The 17,499-nt window shown below is 45.7% G+C and overlaps 1 long non-coding RNA gene across 1 annotated transcript; it reads right to left on the bottom strand.

Annotated features, from left to right (window-relative positions):
- Positions 1-1,209: 1,209 nt before the first annotated feature.
- On the bottom strand, positions 1,210-11,635 carry LOC144298493 (uncharacterized). Its single transcript, XR_013365426.1, has 2 exons — positions 11,394-11,635; positions 1,210-2,124 (listed from the first exon to the last, which is right to left on the bottom strand). It is a non-coding gene; the product is annotated as an uncharacterized LOC144298493 (long non-coding RNA).
- Positions 11,636-17,499: the final 5,864 nt, after the last annotated feature.

The following is a 17,499-nucleotide window of genomic DNA, read 5'->3' as shown; positions in this document are numbered from 1 at the left end:
AGGTGTCACCTTCTCAGCATCCCCTTTATCTGACAATCCTAGTTATAATGGCAACCTACCCCCCACACACACACACCTCTCAAAATCTGTCCCCTTCTGCTTTATTGTTCTCCATAACACCATCTCTGACACACTATATTTTATTGTTTACCCCCCTCCAGTAGAGCATAAATTCAAAAACTAAAAAGTAAAGAGAATAAAGACTGAAAGCTACAGAAGATCCAAGAACTGTGGGACAAGTACAAAAGGTGTGACATTTGCATAACTGGAATACTGGAAAGAGAAGAAGGAAAGGAACAGAAGAAACACTTGAAATGATAATGACTGAGCATTTCCAAAACTTAATGTCAGACCAAACCACAGATCCAGGAAGCACCACAAAGCATAAATTTCCCCAAAATAACTACACTAGGCATGTCGTTTTCAAACTAGAGAAAAAGATAAGAAAAAAATCCTGAAAGAATCCACAGGAAAAAACACCTCACCTATAAGAACCAAGGATAAGAATTATATACGACTTCTCAGAAACCATGCAAGCAGGAAGGGAGTGGAATGAAAGATTTCTAATGTTGAGAGAAAAAAAAAGAAAAAGCCCACCAACCTAGAATTCTATACCCTTCAAAATTACCTTGGGAAAGGCAGGCAAAAATTGAAGGAATTTGTTACTGGATGACCTGTCTTGCAAGAAATGTGAAAAGAGTAACACATCCTAGAGAGGAACGCTGCCAATTAGCAGATTAAAATGTCTGACACAGTGGTGTGAAGAAGAAAAATGAAATTGGGTAAAGAAAAAAAAAAAAAGAAATTGGGTAAAGAGAGACAGAGGAGGTACAAAATAGCACCCACCTCACAAGGCTGATGTCAATATTAAATTGAATGATCTATATAAAGCACCTTGTATAGAGGTGGGCACAGGTAAGTTTACACAAATGGCCATCAACGTGGTTTCAGGGCTGGCTCAGGGCACACACATGGGTTAGAGACCCTAGGGCACCGCTCCCCTGAAGTTTACAGCTTGAGACAGCATTTCATAAACTGGGACCCACTCATGCAGGGGTTCTTAAACTTTGTGTGCCCTGGACCAGGCAGTCCAATGAACCCCATGGACACCTTCTCAGAAAAATAATTTTAAGTGCATGAAATAAAATGCATAGGTTTACAAAAGAAAGCTATTCTACTGAAATGCAATTATCAAAATGTTCTATGTGATATAGTAATACATGTGCTTCTTTATTAATAAATAACAAGATCTCGCAGTGGGTCTAGTAATTACCAAAACACTGAGGAAGGGAAGGGCATAAATGCTGTATTTGAGGAATACAAAATAATCTATGACCTGTATTAGTGAGAATGTCACAAGAACTGCTAATACTACCATGATTTGTTGCCTGTATTTGTAACGGAAGGAAATGTTACATGTCAGCTGGAGGTCAGCGCAAATAAAGATACAGAGTTTTGTCTCATGCAAGTTCACAGACCCAGATCAGGAACCTGTATTCAAGGGGACTTTGGACTATTTCATGGGTCATGACTAGTACTTTTTTTAATGAAAGAACAATTTGACTGGAATAGAATAGAATGCATTGCTCACAATGTGAGTCCAGATTCATGAAATTTCCATTTCAATTGTATGTGTTACAGGTCATGATGCAAAATGTACTTCTTCCTCCAATTCAGAAATAGCTGAGCAGCAATGACATGGGAGAAAGCAGGCCCAGCACAGCCACTACCACATTGCAGGTGCAAACATCCTTGTCCCTCCCTCCAGACCCCATCTGCCCTCCTGCCCACACACAAGTACACACACAGGCTCCGAAAAAGGCTGTTGTCAGGGGTTACACAATTGTTTCCTCCACCCTCCTCGGGGAGAGGAGCAGGTGTGGCGATGCCCATGTCCTGAGCTCATCGCCTGTCTGGGGACATGCCCCTCCTGATGGCCACATGTCCCCATAGCAAATATTAGGCGAGCTTTTGTGAGGAGCCAGCTGGCGGCATGTCTGGAGGTGCCAGGCTGCAAAGGTTCAGGGCTAAATAAACTGTCCCAGAGGAGACACCACAGGAGAGGAAGGCTGGGCAGGTAGTTTCATGCTTTTCTGGATGTGTGTGTTCTTCTTATTCCTAGTCCTGGATATGGAAGGAAAGAGTTTGAGAGAAGACATGGCAATTAGAAAAAGAAAAATTTCTAAGGGAAGCTACTCTCTGGTCTCCCAAGCAGAAGGGAGTCTGACACTCGCAGAAGTGCGATGAAGGAAGAAATTATTTGTTTGTCAGATGTGTTGGCAATTTCCCCGCCCCCACCCCCGTGCTAATAAGCAGGAACTGGCCAAAGGAGAAAAATGGGCTTGTGGTGGGGAGTACATCAAGCTGCAGCTCAGTCTTGTGGTGCTGAAGAGAAAACTTGGATCTGAAGTATCTGAGTTCAAATTCTAGCAACAGCACTTCGTTGCTGTGTGACCTAGGGCCAGTCCTTTTCCATCTCTGGGCCTAGGTTTTCAGATCCGTAAAATGGGAAAATTATAGCCACCACTTCAAGGGCTTCAAGGAAAAGACATAAATTGCTTGGCCCAAAGCTCAGCATACAGTGGGCACTCAATAATGGTAGCTGTTACTATTACTGTAAGTTATATTGCTACTGCAACCTGCAGCCTACATCCATTCCTTAATGGAAATCTATTGTCTAGCTGAGCTCCTACCAATGCCAGAAATCACAGAGAACATGAAATCATACTACTTAACCCTTACTGAGCATTTACTGCATGTCAGGCACTCTTCCCATCCCTTTACATGATTTGCTAATTAATTCTTAGCAACAACCCTATAAAATACAACCTATGAAATTATCATTATGGATATCATCATAAAATTATCATCACCAACAACTCTGTGAAATGATCATCATCCCTATTTTATAGATGAGGAAATATGTTGGTTATCTACTGCTAAGTAACAAATTATCCCAACGCTCAGTGGCTTAAAACAACCATAATATTTATTATCTCACACAGTTTCTGTGGCTCAGGAATTTGGCTTAGCTGTATGGCTCTGGAACAGACTCTCTGATGAGGTTGCAGTGAAGATGTTAGCCAGGACAACCATCATCTGAAGGCTTGACTGGGCTGGAGGGCCAACTTCCAAGATGGCGCCCTCACATGGTTGGCAAGTTGATGCAGAGCTGTTGGCAGGAAGCCTCAGCAATTCACTGCCTGAATTTGTCCATAGGGTTCCTTGAGTGTCCTCACATACCACTGAGGGCTTCCCCAGAGTGAATGATCCAACAGAAAGACAGAAGCTACAATGTTTCTCCCCACTTATGTTATTGTGACAAAATACACATCAAATAAATTTTACCCTCCCCAGACATTTTTTTGGAAAGATTTTATTTTTATTTTTATTTTTTATTTTTGGAAATATTTTATTTTTAAATGATCCCTACACCCAACATGAGGCTGGAACTCATGACCCCGAGCTCATGAGCCATATGGTCCTCCAACTGAGCCAACCAGGCAGGCACCCTCCTAACCATTCTTAAGTGCATAGTTCAGTTGCATTAATTATACTCACACTGTTGTGCAACCATCACTATATCCATCCCCAGAACTCTTTCATCTTGCAAAACTGAAACCCTTGCAAAACTCCAAACCCTTTAGACAACAAATCCCCACTCTCTTTCCCCCAGCTCCTGGCAACCACCATTGTACTTCCTGTCTCTATGAGTTTGATGACTCTAGGGACCTCATATAAGTAGAATCATACAGCATTTGTTTTCTTGTGGCTGACTTATTTCACTCACCATCACGTCCTCAAGTTTCATCTACGTTGTTGCCCGTGTCAGAATTCCCTTCATTTTTAAGGCTAAATAATACTCCACCATCATGTCTTTTTTTTTTATCCAGATGTGGAAGTCATGCACACTGGCACTTCTGCAATATCTCCTAGGCCACACAGGTCAGCCCTATTCACTGTGGAAGGGGATGACCTGAATGAGTGACCACGAGGCCATGAGAATCACTGGAGGCCATCGTGCAGGCTAGCCACTGTAGAACTAAGGCCCCAGGGGTTTTGAGATTTACCTAAGGTCACAGAACAGGCAAGTGACAGACCCTGGATTTGAACCCTGATCCCATGAGACACACTGATGTATAATTATGTATTAGCACTCCCCAATCTACACCTCAAAGTGGCTTCCACTGGGGAAGGAAAGAAAGGTCCTTGGTGGGGTAAAGACTGCCCTAGCTGAAGGTCAGAAGGCCTGGCCTGGAGTCTCAGTTCTGGCACTAATTCACCAAGTGACCCCAGGTGAGGCCCTGCCCCTCTCGAGGGCTCAGTTTTCTGGGGTGTCAGGCAGGGGCATAATAACTACTTCCCAGGTTGCTGAGGTGAATAAAGAAAATGAGTATACTCTATAAAGCTTAATCCACAGAGATATGTGAAAATAATACTTTCCCTTCTTTTTAAGTTTTTTTTTTAATGTTTACTTATTTACTAGGTAATAATTTCACATGGTGTCAATTGGAAAGGTATGAAAGGATACGCAAGGAAAATCTCTCTCTCACCCCATCTGGTCACCACCCAGGTTCCCTTTCCAGAGACAGCTACTCTTACTAGTTTCTTGTTGAAATGTCACATTGCTTTATTTTCTTAAACCAACCTAATTTCCAAGGACCTGCTAAGCAGGGGAGAAGGTTGTCTGGGCGCCCCTGAGTCTCACCTGGAACCAAGGCCTAGATGGTGGATTGGTGCAGCGCCTTCTAGTTATCGATGATCTAACCACCTCAGTGACTTTGGAGATGTCCCTGTCCCAGGCATGTGGAGCTGGGATTTGAACCCAAGTCTGGAGCCCAAGCTCTTTTTTTTTTTTTTGACTGAGAGAGAGAAAGAGTAATACAAGCAGGGGAAGTTATAGAAGGAGAAGCAGACTCCCCACTGAGCAGGGAGCCTGATGTGGGACTTGATTCCAGGACCCAGAGATCATGACCTGAGCCAAAGGCAGACGCTTAACCAACTGAGCCACCCAGGCACCCCTGGAGCCCAACTCTTAAGCCCTTCATTACCTCACTAAATTCAGGGAGTTGGTCCTTTGTAGCATTTGGGAAAATATCAAAATTGCGAGCACATAACTGCCCAAAAATGACGAATAGCACTGTCTGTCCCTGGAATAATATGCATTACTTAAAAATTTAACTGTGGACAGTGTGGAGACATTAAAAATTCTTCGGCTATAAGGTAAAGTTAAAACTAAACAAATTCTAGACACGGCTATGGCACTACATCTTTTAGGAAGTTTTGTTGATCCTTCAAAGGCAGGATGGGCAGGAGGGGGAGTGGTTTCCTGGCTTCCCACAGCCTCCTGAACCTACACCATTGCAGCCCTTGTGGCAGTTAAGCTCTAACTTCCTGTGACTTCAGTGCTGGTGAACCCAGAAAATTGGGAGCAAGTTGGCCTGGGTTCAAATCCTGATTCCCCTACTTCTGGCTGTGTAACCTACAGCATGAACTGATACTAGCAACAGCTAGTTCCAAGGGCTGTGGTGTGGATTAAATGTGTTGTATCTTTGTAAAGTCCTTGTCATAGTCAATCATGTGTGTTTGTTACTGCAGCTTGTCCCTTGCCCAGATTGCAAGCTATAAGATACAGGATGACTGAGGAATACTACTCTAGATGGGCAATCAGGGAAGGCCTCCCAGAGATGGTGATCATGAGACAAGATCTGATTGACAGGAAAAAGCCAACCACACAAAAAGCTGGGAGAACAACGTTTTAGGCAGAGGGCGGAGCAAGTGCAAAGGCCCTGAGGCAAGAATATTCTCCAGAGACCAGCTTCACTGGAGAGGGATGTATGAGAAGAGGGGTAGGCAAGAGGTGGGAGAGGTCAGCTGGGACCCATCACGCAGCACCTTGTCAAGCAGGGGGCAGCCACTGAGGGGTGATCAAACCAGGCATAACACAGTCCTTGCATCCAGGAGCCTCCCACATAATAGGAGTGGTCCCAGCCTAAATCTACAGGCATCTGCTTATCCAAGGTTCAACCTGGAGCAGCTCGGCCTGGGAGCCCTACCATCCATCCTTGTCTCGGCCTCCCTGCAAGCTAGACTCAAGGCTCCATTAATATAAATGAGGTCCTCTGCAGACTCGATTTCCGAATGAATCCAGCCATTCAAGATCTCTATTCCAGGAAATGTGAAATTTATGTAACGAAAATTAAAAGAGAAACTGGGGAAGTGACTCCTTAAGTGCCTACTTCCCGGCTAAGTGAGCCGGGTCTGCGCATCTGGCTGGAGGTGGGTGAAGGCACCACCTGAGGGCTGCTGGGAGCCTGTGACCAAGCGGAAGGCAGGGAACTTGTTGGCTACGGGCAAGGGGTGAAGCCCCAAGACCCACTTCCTTCCATAAAAAAAAAAAAAAAAAAAAAAAAGAGCCACAGTAATAATAGCTCATGTTCACTGCTTCATGCCCAGCCCTGTTCTAAGAGCTTTACTCACATCAGTTATCACATTTAACCCTCATGACAACCTAATGGGATGGGCACTACTATTCTCCCCATCTTACAGATGGAAAGACTGAGGCTTATATTGGAGAAAGACCTCATCGAGGTCACACAGAGAAATGGTAGCTAATTTGGGACTCAGGCCTTTTGTCTATTACCCCCACAGACCCTCTTGTCTGGAGCTTAGACAATGTGCAATGGAAGAAAAGTTCAGGAGTCAGAAAGGCCTGGGTTCAAGTCCAAGCTCCACCTACTAAATTGCTGTGTGACCCTGGACAAGCCACTTATCTCCCTGAGGCTGTTTCTTTATGATCATAACCCTTTTCCCACAGAGTTCATCTCTGAATTAAAGGAGATAATAAATGAAGATGCCAAGCACAGCATTTCAGGTGCCATCTCAAATCGGCTTAATTAAGAATTTTTAAAAAGTAAACTTTTAGGAACCCCTGGGTGGCTCAGCGGTTGGGCATCTGCCTTGGCTCAGGGCATGATCCTGGAGTCCCGGGATCGAGTCCCACATCGGGCTCCCTGCATGGAGCCTGCTTCTCCCTCTGCCTGTGTCTCTGCCTCTCTGTGTCTCTCATGAATAAATAAATAAAATCTTTTTTTTTTTTAAAGTAAACTTTTAGAACTGGAAAGTCTTAAGGTAATGGCTTCAGGTATGGCTGGATTTAGGGGCTCTAAAAATGTCATAAGCCTCAGTTTTGTTTTGTTTTTTTTCACCTCTCTGCATGCAGTGGATCCTCACCAGGAGCTCCAGGGTTATATCATTCTTACATCTAAATATTTTTCTTGGAAGAGAGCTCTTTCTTCCCCCCAAAAAGCAGCAAACGAGCCAGAATTCACTCAGGAACAATGTGGATCATACACGTATCCCATAATCAATCTCTATAGCCAGATGGATAGACTGTGCTGACTGGGTCACCCGAGTCACACGCCCAACCCTGAGATGGGGGAGGGGCACAGAAAGCCCAGGTTGAACCGTGCGGGGGAGAGACCAGGTACCCTAGAGAAAAACTGGGAAAGACAAGGAATAGATGCTGGACCAGAAGGAATACCAGATGGTACTCCTGGCACATAGTAGGCCCTAAATAAAAATATATTCCATCAAATGAACAAATATCTACACCAGAGGACAGTTGTAAGGATAAAACTAAATAACATATACAAGCCCCTCACATGCAGTCAGCACTTAGCAGATCTTATCTCCAAGGAACAAGAAGTGCTGGGACTGGGTTTGGATTCTGGTTACGTGCTGATGAGCACAGACACTGGAAGAAACTGGAAGGAAAGGCTTCCTTTGCCTCAGCCAGGCCTCCCTCACATTCATTTTCCGTCCCCGGGGCAGAGGAGGGCCAGGACCAGGGTGAGGAGAGTGAGGCACTCACTGTGGCATAAAATGGGAGGAGGGGAGCACCAGATAAATAAATCATATTTTTTTATTAGTTTCAGAGGTAGAATTTAGTGATTCATCAGTTGCATATAACTCCCAGGGCTCCTGACGTCAAGTGCCTTCCTTAATGCCCATCACCCAATTATCTCATCCCCTCACCCCCCATCCCTCCAGCAACCCCGTTTGTTTCCTGGAGTTCAGTGTCTCTTATGGTTTGCCTTGCACTCAATTAAGATAAATCATATTTTTAAAAAATCAATATTAAAGCAAAAATCCATGATAAAATATTAGCATTTCGGATAAGGATATATTCACATACACACATTTACATATCACTTATATCCAAATGTCCAGACACAGGCACATATAGACATTTTCACAGACACGTTTTTATAATATTTACTTATAAGCATGCACAGGGCCACTACACATCACACCTCTAGGATGTCCCATTCCATTGCAATCTGCATGGACGGCGTCCCCTGAATTACACAGGCACAGCCTCTGTGGCTGAACACAGTGGCCCAGTGCATGAACAAACACGTACAAACATCTCCATCCATAACCACCCATATACCACTAAATGTGTGCCACATAACACCACACATGCAGACTTGCCAAGAGATACAACCACATGATACGGTCTCATACATGCTCACTTTCCTGCCTCAGGGCCTTTGCATTTTCTATATTCTGCACACCTAGGATGCCCTTGCCCCAGTTAACTATGTCGCTCCCTCTTTTGCCTCCTCCAACTAGTGCCCAAAGGCCACTTTCTCAGTGAGGCTCTGATACCCTCACTTCATACTGCTGTCTGACATTGCAACCTCTACTTCACAGTCCACATCCCTCAACCTTGCTTTATTTTTCTCCTGAATATTTACAATCATCTAACCTAGGATGTTTCCTTTTTATCGTACTTAATGTCTATCTACCCTGCTAAAGTGTCAGCTCTGCTCAAGCAGAGATTTTTGTCTGCTTTGTTCCCTGCTGTGTTCCCAGCCTTTAGAACATTGCCTGACACATAGTAGATGCTCAATAAATATTTGCTAAATGAATGAAAAAATCCAGGAAAGTGGAGATCCCTGAGAGTGCCTGAAGCCAAATCCCCTACCAGCATGGGAAGAAGGCCACCTAAAGTCACATGTAAGTTGATTTCGAGAACTACATAACAATGCCAGGCACATTCTTTTTTTTTTTTTTTTTTTTTAAGATTTTATTTATTTGTTCACGAGAGACCCTGAGAGAGGCAGAGACACAGGCAGACGGAGAAGCAGGCTCCCTGCGGGCAATCTGATGCAGGATTCAATCCCAGGAGCCCCAGGTCACAACCTGAGCCAAAGGCTCAACCACTGCACCATCCAGGCACCCCTGCCAGGTACATTCTAAGAGTATTCTCTCATTTTAAAAAGAAATTTTTATTTACGTAATCTCTACACCCTATGTGGGGCTCAGACTCACGACCCCGAGATCAAGAGTCACACTCTCTTCTGACTCAGCCAACCAGGCGCCTCTTCTCTCATTTAATCATCCCAAGGACCCTATAAGACACTACCTATAAGACACTACTACTGTCTATGCTCACTTTACACTGGGTGGGATTGAGATACCAAAAGGCTAATTTACTTGTACAAAACGTCATAGTACAGAAGTGGCAAAGCCAGGGTTCAAATCCAGGCACCTTGGCTGCACACAGCCCAGACTCTCCCCTACACACACACACACACACACACACACACACACACACGCACACACACAGACACACACACATGCACATACACAAACTTATGTATCACCAGGCTCTTCCAGCCTTTAGGTAACTCTCAGAAACAAGACCTCCTTCCCACATACTGAGTGTTTTGGGTCCCCCCCTCCTCTGCCAGTCCCTGTCCCCATTGTCCTCACTGGATCCCAACCAAGCTACACCTCCGCCCTAGTGAAGCAGGAAGCTGTAGGCTGTCCAGTTGTCATGGAGATGGCCCCAGCTCCTGTAAACAGTCTTGCCTCCTGGCTGCCTGGCTGGCTCACTCTTACCACTCTCAGAGGCTGCTCCCTGGGCTTACTCCTTCCTTGAATGCTTCTGGATGGCAGGGGGGCCCAAAGGTCCACACGTCTATCTTGTTCCCACCTGGGGGCCACAGGAAGCTTGGAAGCAGGGCACCTGGGTCCTCACCTCCCTTCTTATCCTTTCCTGGCAATACGACCCTGAGCAGACACTTCTCCCCACCCCCCGCCCCTGCTTTACAGGATGGTCATTAAGGGTTAATGAGTTTAGTCATTCATTCAACAAATAATTATTGAGCACCTACCATGTGCCAGGCAATAGTCTAGGTGCTGAGGATACAGCGGCGACCGAGAAAGACCAGGTCCTCTGGGAGACAGATGACAAACAAGTTCTGGGGGGGCAGCCCTGGTGGCGCAGCGGTTTGGCGCTGCCTGCAGCCTGGGGTGTGATCCTGGGGACCCGGGATCGAGTCCCACATCGGGCTCTCTGCATGGAGCCTGCTTTTCCCTCTGCCTGTGTCTCTGCCTCTTTCTCTCTGTGTCTATGAATCAATAAATAAAATCTTTAAAAAAAAAAAAAACAAGTTCTGGGAAGAAAGTAATAGAGATGAATATGTATGACTGGAGGAAACAGGTCAGGCAGTACTTTACTTAAGGTGGTTGGGGAAGGCCTCTCTGAGGAAGTGACATCGGAGCTGGACCAGAATAAGAAGACAGCCATGCAAAGATATAAGGAAAGAGTATGCCAGGAAAAGCCGCATGTGCAAAGGCCCTGAGGCAGAGCTGAGCTGGCCTATTGAAGGAACAGAAGACTTTTTCCTCAAAATGATGTTCATAACTCTAAGAGGGTAGGCCCAAGGTGTGAACCTGGACGTACTAATGCATTTACACTGCACAGCAACACTATATTATCATCCTCATTTTCCAGATGAGGAAATTGGGGCTCAGGGAAGTGAAATCATTTGGTTATTGCTAATACGTGGTGGAACTGATCTGAGCTGGCAGGTGAGAGAGAACAAATGGGAGAAAGGGAAGCATAAGAGAGAAACGGAAAGAAAAGAACAGAAGCCATCTCTGGCCTGTCCCCCAAGCTGGGCTGCACTCGGGTCTCTGACGGAACCAAAGTGGAATCTGGGGAGGCCGCCCCACCCTGGAGAAGGGCCTGTGGCATTTCTGAATCACGGTGCCATCCGCCCCAGCTTGGCTCCTCTCCGGCGATCCAATTACTAAATGCAGCCGCATTCTTTAAAAATGTCTTTCCTCTTATGTAATGCAATAGTGACAAACGCCAAACAGATGGTGCTGTGACAAGCTTTTTCAGAGTTGATTAGGAGCCCATCTTTCAAAATTAATGTATGGGCATTTAAACAAGTTTCAGCTGGCCACAAAACCCCATCAAAAACCCATACAAGATAAATCGCTTGATGGACTGGCCACGCTCACCTCCTCCCAAACCAGTGGCTGATGTGACAGGTGGTCGAGTTGACTTGTGAGCAACAGTCAAAAGATACCTGGTTTAGGTGGAGTGGAGAAATGCCTCGAGCTTCTCAGAAGCACCAAAAGCTGGAGGCTCCTCAATGGATTACCAAGACATGTTTTTTCCAAACTTTTACGTCTTCTTCAAGTGAGCAGATCATCTCTCTTTCCGGAGGGAAACGGGTTAGTCACAAATTATGTCAGATGCTGCCAGCGAGCTGTTCCTCCACCACCACCACCACCCTTCTTCCTCAGTGTTCAAGGATGAGATCATTTCATTCGGAGCCAATTATAGATGGAGAACACTGGAGATGTGCAAAGAAACCTCCTTGGAGCCCTTCCCTCCCACCATCACAGGCTGTACCCTGCCGGGATGGGCAGGAACAGGAGGCTGGGTGTCCTGTCCCAAGTTCAATCTCAGGGTTTGTGAAGGCCATGCATTCCTAAGCCACGGCTTGCATCTGTGAATCTCGGATGCAGGGCCTTTGGCTAAATGAAGTGTTTTGGCCTCAGGAGTTCAGAGCTGGGTTAATCCGTGAAGATAATCACTATATAGATGGGGGAACTGAGACTCAGGAAGGAGAAAGGGCCACACGGAAAGTTGGTGGCAAAGCCAGATAACCAGATAGTAGCCCCTCCACTTCCCATGAGGATGGCTTCTGTTGTCTTGGGATTTGCCCATATCCCATTCCTGCTGCTTCTGATACCAGCACCTTGCACATCCCTTGAGGGAACTATCCATCCTTTCCCCATTCTTGATCTAAATGATTCAGGAAGGACTGATCCGTCTCCTATCTCCAGGGTTGTGACCCTGGCGCAGACCCAGTCGATGAGAGCAATCCATTTCCCACTGCCTGATGGGCAGGTGAGATGAGCCAGGCAAATAAGTAGCAACCCCAGGACTTTAGCTAAGGATAAAGCCATTGGAAAGGAGAAGCGCTCTTCCTCTTGGTGATGCTGAACCAGGAAGAAAGTCTAGAGCTCCCGGAAGCCATCTCTGCCACCACAAGAAAACTGCCTAAGAATAAAACCAACACAGGAGAGCAGAGCCAAAAGAAAATAATACAAGAGCTTCAGCCTTTGAAACCCCAGATCCAGCCAAAGCTGAAGGCCGACCTATTCTAGATATTTTAATTGCACAAGTCAATAATTTTCCTTTTTTTGCTAAAGTTGGTTGAGTTGAGTTTTGGTCACTCATCCTCCAAAGGCCCTTGACTTGAATTCCTTAGGTGTGGGCCAAGGTTCCAGGAATACTCCCCCACCTCCCTCCTCAACACATTTCTGATCTTTTTTAAGTATTGGCTGGATGGAGATACCTCTCCCTTCCCAGCAGATTCCCCAACACTGCACAAGCTCCAGCAACACTCTCCAGAGGGAGATGTAGGTAAATGTCCCATTTTATGAAACCCAAGAGACGGCTCTGCCTTCTGGGCACCTGTAACCAAGCTGCTCACCACCACAGCTTCTGCTTTCCTGTTCGGTCAAAAGCATGGGCTCGGAGTTCCAGCTCCAGCATCTCCTAACCAGGAGACCTTGTTCTGATGAGACCTTGCCACTTGACTCTCCTGAGCCTCGGTTTCCTCTTCTGAAAAAGGGGGGAAAGAGCACCTAACTTACATGGCCTTTGAGGGTTGAGTAAAACAGGCATCGCTCTTTGGGGGCTGCAAAAATGGTACCTATGAGGGACTCCAAAATGTATATACTTTTCTGGAGCTTGGGCAATTCAGGCACTTACATCTGGCTTGGGAAGACAGCAACTAAACTCACAGAAGGATTTCCACACACTCAAAAATGGCCTCCTGCAGTCAAAGCAAGTGTAGGGGCAGAGGCAGGGAAAGCCTGCTTCTGGGGAGCCCGGCCTGGTTGTAAGTCAAGCCGCGCCGGCTCTCGCCCGCTGGCTAGTCTGTACCTCTCTGGGCTCTGCTGCCCCAGGCTCGCATGCACAGGTGTCACTCAAATATTTGCCCAGTGACTCATTCGCACTCCTGGACAGGGGAACAGACAGTGATTCCCAGGAGTGCCCAGAGTCCTGATTTAGGAACGAGGACATAGCAGTATCAACATGTGGGCCAGTCCCTGGCAGGCCCCAAGGACAGCTGAAAGATATACCCCTCCCCCAACTCCATCCTTGGAGCCTCGGGACCCCAAGGCAGGGAAAGCTGGACCAGCACCACCCCAGCAGGGAGCAAGCAGCAGGAGCAAGCCACAACTCCCGCAAATTCACCATCCATTGCAGGAGTGCTTCCCAAAGTGGGACCATCGTTGAGATGATCTTACAGGAACCCCGGATGGGGCATTACATAATTGGCTCTCGTGTGGATACACGCTTCGAGATGGATGAACCTGGAAAACATAATCCTAGGTGAAAGAAATCAGACACAAAAGACTGTTTGTATGACTCTCTTCATATGAAATATCCAGAATAGGCAAATTCGTAGAGACCAAAAGTAGATTAGTAGTTGCTTAGGGCTGGAGGGGTCTGATGAGTGAAGAGTAACTGCTCCTGGTAGGAGATCCGTTGTAAGGAGGGGACCAAAAAATGTTCTAAAATTAGACCGTTGGATGCTTATAGAATCCTTATGAATATACTGAAAAGAGCCGAATAGTACACTTTAAATGAGGGACGGGTATGGCATGTGAGTTTTATCTCAATAAAGATGTTTAAAAATATATTAATATCTGACGACTCCCAAATGGAGAAAATCAGTCCTCTTTCAAGTCCCTTATAATTCTTCCAATTTGTCAAAGAATAAATCCCCGTTAGACACGAGTGCGCCTTACTATCTCTCAGACACATGCTAATTCCTTGTTTGAAGGAGATGAGAACAGGCCTCATGCTCAGCTTCTTGGGCAGGAAGTATCTACCCAGACTTGCTTGGTTTCCATTATATTTATTTTTCTGATTGCCTTTGTGAAATGGCAACTGATCATTCATCTATTCATTCATTCATTTTTTTTATTCAACAAATATGTACTGAGTATTATTCCATGTTCTAAACAACAGGGGTTAAAAAAATAAATAATAAATAAAATAAACAATAGGGGTCACAGCAGGAAGCAAGGAAATACCCTGCCCTCACGTTGTTGATGTATTATTACTCATGCAGGGAATCTTAGCAGGAGATGTTGCTCTTGGGTTCAAATCCCCCTCGCTGCCACTGACTGTGTGACCTTGGACAAGTGACTTAACCTCTCTGTGCCTCAACGTCCTCACATGTAAGGATACTAATTGCACCTAACTCAGGATCCAATGAGTCAATACCTATAAAGGGTCAGGGCAGCGCTTGGCACGTGATAAGTACTTCATAAAAGTTAGCTACTATTATTTATTTTTATTTCTAGCTGTGATAAAACATTTCCTCTTTAAACACATGTATTTAAGTATAAGCTTCCTTTGAAAGCAAATGTATTTCAGCAAAAAGATAGGGATGGGGGCACCTGGCTGACTCAGTCAAAGGAGCACGCATGCAGCTCTTGATCTTGGGGTTGTGAGTTCGAATTCCATGTTGAGGGTAGAGATTGCTTAGAAATAAAAATCTTCTTTTAAAAAAATCTTCTTTAAAAAAGAAAGAAGTAGGGATGGAGAGTAAAAAAAAAAAAAAGTAAGATAAAATAAAAAGGAAGCCTGCAGGTAAGGAAAACAGGGGAAAAGCCACGTGAGTATGTTTAGGAGATGAACTTTGGGAAGCCCTGAACTAGTGGGAGATGTCAGTAAGGCTATGACTCAGCTGGCATGGAGGGGAAGCATAAAGCTATTTTCAGTATCAACATAAGGACAAAGCTTGTTCCCCCAGTGTCACATTTGCAGACTTCTCCCCTACTCCCTCATCCCATGGGATCCCAAGCCCTGGGGGTTTCCCTGCCAGCCAGGGAGTCTTTGGAAATAGGGGATCTGGACAGTTAGGGGGTCACAGGTGCTAGATGAAGACGAGGCTGTGGACCGCAGAGCAGGAACAGTCTCGGAGCTGCCTGACCCTCTCCCAGATCCCTCGGCAACAGGGGTGGCCGGCCGCTTGCCACTGCAACAGCTGGTTCCTGCAAGACATGGGGCAGGCTCAGTGGCATCGGGACTCTCCTGGGCTCCAGGGACATTTGCCTTGTCCCCTCCTTCCACTGTGCAAAAAAAGTTTTAAATTCATAGTTTATGGCTGTATTGTATAAAGGCAAATAGAATCCAAGCTAGATTTATAATTAGATCTTCATCGTCATTATTATTGCTAATCTTTTTTCTTCTGATTTTAAAAGAAATTAAAATTAAATCATTTTCGGGGCACCTGGGCGTGCTCAGTCAGTTGAACATCTGCCTTTGGCTCAGGTCATAATCTCAGGGTCCTGGGATCGAGCCCCACATCAGGCTCCCTGCTCAATAAGGAGTCTGCTTGTCCCTCTCCCTCTCCCCCTCCCCCGTTCATGTGCACACTCTCTCTCTCAAATAAATAAATAAAATCTTTTAAAAATATAAAATAAAAGAAAAATAAAGAAAAAAGAGAAAACTATAGAATGGATTACCATAAAAGTCAGCACAGTGGTTTCCTTTATGGGAAAGGGAAGGCTTGTGGTTAGGAGGGGCATGAGAGTCGTAGGGGGCTGCCCAGGGTCTGTTCCTTGCCTGGGTGGTGACTATCTCAGGATGTCTCTTCTCCAAACATTTGTTAACCTGTTCATATATGTTTAAGCCAAATTCTTTGTAGGTGTAATTCAAATCTTTAAAAAAATGCAACATAATAACTAACAATAATATCAAACACTGATGGAGCGCCTATTACATGCCAGGCACTGTTCTACTGGCCTAAACACAGTGCTTGGCACATAACAGGTACTTTACAAATGATAGTAGTTGAAGTTACCGTTCTTTTTGCCATTCTCATTACATAAAATGGAGTTCACACCCCTTGTCTCACAAGGCCTCATGAGGTCTGAATGAGTATTCACATGTAAAGCACCTATTTGGCACACAGTAGGTGCATGACTATGGCAGATGTTCCTTCTGCTTGTCCCAAACTCACAGACACTTCTCAGGCTAAATAAACACTCCTGAAATCCCCAACTGACAGGCTAATCCCTCCCCAGGCCCATGCCCTTTGCATGCCCGCCCTCGCCAGCTGCCCATGGAAAGAATCCGGCTGACAGCTTCTCTCCATCCTCGCTTTGATCCCCCCCTGCCCAGTCCTGCCTGGTGAGCTCATGCCCCAATCAGACCTTCCATCACCTGTTCTGTGAGCCTGGCCCTGGGTGGGGTGGGGGCAGGGAGAGATGCCTCTCTCTGGCACAGCCCTGGCTCTGCTTTCCATGCCGCCTGTCCCTGGTGGGGGCAGGAGTTCCTGTGACCTCCATCTCAGCCTCACCAAAACACCATGCTCTTCATCCTGGAGTATTTGCATCCAAAAGAGAAACTGGAGTGTTATCAGAGTTTTAGGGCTAAAAAGGCTTATCCAAGGATGGATGGATGAACTGAGGCTCTAATTAGTGAGCATCTAAGCCAAAGAACAAATATATAATGGGAAAATTGGGGGTCTAAGACAAGAAAGTGGGAGAGAAGCTACAGGAGGGTGAACAGAGAGGGCCTCCCTGGAGTGTAATAATATTGGCTGCCATTTATTTATTGTGTACCTACTGTGTGTCAGGGTCATCATACACATTACACCTAATTTTCACAAAGTACATATTATTATACCCATGTTATAGATTAGATGTGATGATAGCAGCTTCCACTACTAACCATCTACGAGGGGCCAGGTGCTGTACAAAGGGCTTGGGATCCTTCCAACAGTCTCAGCGGGTGGTGGTCAGGAGGAGGGTTTGCCCAGAACCACACTGCTAGTAAGGGCCAAATGCGGAGTTTGAACTCAGATCGTGCAGGCCCAATGCCTCTTGTTCAGATACATCTGTCCCTAACACCCCATCTGGCATCGACATTCCCTACTCTAGGTTTGCAGTGAGCAGGGCCACTCACTTTTAAAACGAAGGAAATTAATGTACCCTTGTAAATGTGAGAACAACTCCCTGGACAGCTCTCATATAATAATTCCCACACTGGGAAAACACTGTTAGTGGGAAACAGTCTAGTCTCTTGAGCTTGGCTCGCAACAGGTCTAATGAGTTCAGGGTCAAATCCCCTTTCTGCTGCTTGCTGGGTGTGTG

The sequence above is a fragment of the Canis aureus genome, chromosome 26, assembly GCF_053574225.1.
Source record: "Canis aureus isolate CA01 chromosome 26, VMU_Caureus_v.1.0, whole genome shotgun sequence".
NCBI lineage: Eukaryota > Metazoa > Chordata > Mammalia > Carnivora > Canidae > Canis > Canis aureus.
The sequence above is the reverse complement of the archived record's forward strand: the minus strand, read 5'-3'. Positions and strand labels throughout refer to the sequence as shown.